Source organism: Corvus kubaryi, unplaced genomic scaffold (genome assembly GCF_017639235.1).
Source record: "Corvus kubaryi isolate FWS band 111438036 unplaced genomic scaffold, C.kubaryi_AGA036_p1.0 138, whole genome shotgun sequence".
Classification (NCBI taxonomy): Eukaryota; Metazoa; Chordata; class Aves; order Passeriformes; family Corvidae; genus Corvus; species Corvus kubaryi.
In genome coordinates, this window is record NW_024580672.1 from 22565260 (window position 1) to 22568616 (window position 3357).

General features: G+C 51.1%; 1 long non-coding RNA gene across 2 annotated transcripts in view; it reads left to right on the forward strand.

Annotated features, from left to right (window-relative positions):
* The first annotated feature begins 1390 nt into the window (after positions 1-1390).
* Positions 1391-3357, forward strand: part of LOC121660311 — a 13091-nt gene continuing 11124 nt past the window's right edge. For both annotated transcript variants that reach the window (XR_006014596.1, XR_006014595.1), the window contains exon 1: positions 1391-1520. This is a non-coding gene — a long non-coding RNA (uncharacterized LOC121660311). The remainder of the gene's footprint in view (positions 1521-3357) is intronic.

Here is a 3357-nt window from a genome sequence, read left to right on the forward strand (position 1 = left end):
GAGAGACCAGCCTGCTGCTCCAGACAGCTCTGCCTGGGAGCCAGAGGGCAGGGCTGGATGGGAGATTGGGCAGGAATTGTTCCCTGGGAGGGTGGGCAGGCCCTGGCACAGGGTGCCCAGAGCAGCTGGGGCTGCCCCTGGATCCCTGGCAGTGCCCAAGGCCAGGCTGGACATTGGGGCTGGGAGAAGCCTGGGACAGTGGGAGGTGTCCCTGCCCATGGCAGGGGTGGCACTGGATGGGCTTTGGGGTCCTTCCACCCAGCCCAGGCTGTGAGTCTATGACTGTAAAACAAGGCCTTACTGAGAGGATTCAATAGAAAGCTTTTAAATCCAGAGCAGGGTTCCAAACCCAGACTCCAGGCACAGCATTTGTAGGCAAAATTCCCAGCCTGTGCCCCAGAACATGCCTTAGAACCAGTCCTGGGCTGCTGGTGCCTGTTTCCTCTTGGATTGAGCAGAATGGGTGCAAACAAAGGAAAATCAGGGGCGGGAAAGGGCTGGGAGGGGGCAGCCGGGGGGGTCGGGCTCTGCTCCCAAGGAACAGGGACAGGAGGAGAGGGAACGGCCTCAGGCTGGGCCAGGGCAGGCTCAGGGTGGATATTGGGGAAATTCCTTCCTGGAAAGGGTGCTCCAGCCTGGCACAGGTGGGTCTTCATCTCTGGAGGATTTAAAGCCGTGTGGAGGTGGCACTTGGGGACGTGGGGCAGTGGTGGCCTTGGCGGTGCTGGGATGGTTGGACTCCATGGGCTCACAAGCCCAATGCCCTTATGCCTGTAATTCCTCCTGCACATTAAACACCAGAAAACTAAAGGGTGATTCCTCTTCCTTGGGAATTTTCTCTCTGTGGGTTTGTTTTTCTTTTCCTTTTTTTCCCCAGTGAATAATTGCAGAAGCCGAGCCATGGCCTCCCTGGAGTTCTGCCAGCAGGAGCAAGTGGATCCTTGGCCTTGCTGTGCCTTGGTATTAATTTGTGCTTCCTTTGGGATGCAGGGTGAGTGTGAGAGGGGATTTCTCAGCTCCCAGTCTGGGGCTGGGCAGGATCTGGAGCCACAGCTCCATGTCACCAGTGTCACTTGGCTGAGGAGCTTGGCCACGTCTGCCCTGTCTTTGCAGAGGTGCAGTGAAGCTGCCAGGACCAGAAAAAAAATCCAATGCATTTTCCCTCACATGAGTTATTCCAGCCCAGTTCCTTCTAATGTGATAAAAATGTGGAATAGCTGCAGCACTGAGAGGTGTCAGGCTCCTTGAACCTCATTCCCTCTTTTCATGCTTCCATTTCCCAACCCGCCCAGCTCCCAGGGCAGAATTCCCGTGCATCCATGTGCTGTTGTGTGCATTATTCATCAGGATGGAAATGAGCTTATCCCTGACATTTCCGGAGTGCCAGGATCAGGGCAGAGCACGGCTCTCGGCTCCCTGAACTCCGAGGCTGGTTCCCATTTGCTGACAAGCCAGAGGAGCTGCGTTTCCTGGGGCACCGGGAGCAGATGGCTCTTCCAGGAGAGCCGCTTGTCTGGGAGGTTTTATTTATTCCTTTTCTTCCTGCCTGCACTTCAGATGTTTGAATGGGCGCGAGGCAAACGCTTTTTATTCCTGTGTTGTTCCAAGGAGTGATCCTGCAGCTTTTCAGGGCAGAGAGGGCTTTAATTAAACTCTTCAGGGGGAATTTGCTTGATTGTATCGCTGTGCCAGGAGTGAAGAGGAAGATGTGCTGAGGATAATGAGCGCTGAGACAATGTAAATACCAGTTTGTGTGAGTGGTTTGCTTGCAGCTCTTGATGGAAGTGGCTCTGGGGTGTGTTAAGGCTCCTGGTCGAGGCTGGATGAAATGCTGCTGGTAGGATTTGATGCAAAGATGGATTTTCAAGGCCACTTCTCTTTTTGAACGGATAAGAGCAGGATGACTCCTCTCACTCCCAGCTCTGGGCTCCAGCTACAACTCTAGAGGGAGAGCACATCCCACTCTCTGAGCCAAGGAACTCAGCTGATTTAAAGAGATCATTTCTTAGGAGCTGGCCTGTGCTGGGTCTGCTGGTTTAATTTTTGGAGTTTCCTTGTGCCTTAAGACTTGAATTTAGAAATATTTAGAATTTAGAAAACAGCCCTGCCGAGCTGTAAATCCTCTGGCTTCACCCCTCATGTTAAAATTTCCTCTTTAAACAGGAAGAGTTTAAGTCTCCAGGGAATAAATCAGTGAGTAAAAATCATCTTGAACAGTCCTTTTCCATGGAAAGATAGCTGCAAATCTGGTTTTGTTTGCAGCTTGGGAAGGGTGCAGTGCTTGCTGTTCTATGATTTATTTGGGAAAGTGGGAATAACTGAATTTTGGCAGGGAAGCTGTGCCATTTGCACAAATATTTGGGATGCTCTGGCCTCAAGGATATGTGTCTGCTACGTGGTGCATGAAACAAAGCCAGCAATGGATTTTATTCTGCATCTGAGAACAGCTGGACTGACATTTGGGGAAGATGTTCAGTAAAATGAAATTCGAATGAAAAAATCCAGCTTGACAAGAAACAAATGGAGCATTAATTTCTCACTTATCTAAGAAAAATGCTCTGATAGTGAAGCATTAAACATGAGAGAACCCAAACTATTTGAAGTTGGTTTAGATGAAGTAATAGAACTTGTATAATTAAATGAATTAAAGGGGACTCGTGCAGTCCATGGTGGGCACAGGGAGAGGGGGAAACGCCATCATATTCCTGTGTCTGGACTCTCCAGGAGGAGAGAGTTGTTCCCTGCAAACCCCTTTGCTTTGCTGTTTGCTCCTGAGAAACTGGGGATTATATTTAGCTGGCAAGTCCTGGGGCAAGAGGAGGAGAATTCCATATATTTATGTGTGAAAGGAGTGTGGGGGAGTCACAGGTCTGCCTCAAACTCGTTACAGCTGCAAGAATTAATTGTCGATATTGGTGGGTCAACAGCTGACTGTGCTTCCCTTGACACAGCCCCATTTTCTGGCTTTGTTGCATTTGCTGCCTCGTCCCCCTAATCCCACAGGATCTGAGGTTCTCCTCAGACCAGTGGAGCTGCAGGAGATGACCAGCAGTATTCCTGCTTGGCTCTGTTATACCATGGGATTTCCTGGGACGCACAGTTCCTCCAGGATTTGCACAGAAAGTCCTGGTGATGGACTTGGACCAGCACAGCCGTTCCTGAGCTGGTGCTGTCGGTACAAACACAGGCGGAATGCAGCTGGGAATCCCAGGAGAGGCAGGGGCTGCAGCTGGGAGGGATGGAGGGATGGAGGGAGGGATGGATGGAGGGAGGGAGGGATGGAGGGATGGATGGAGGGATGGATGGATGGATGGATGGATGGATGGATGGATGGATGGAGAGGGAGGGATGGATGGA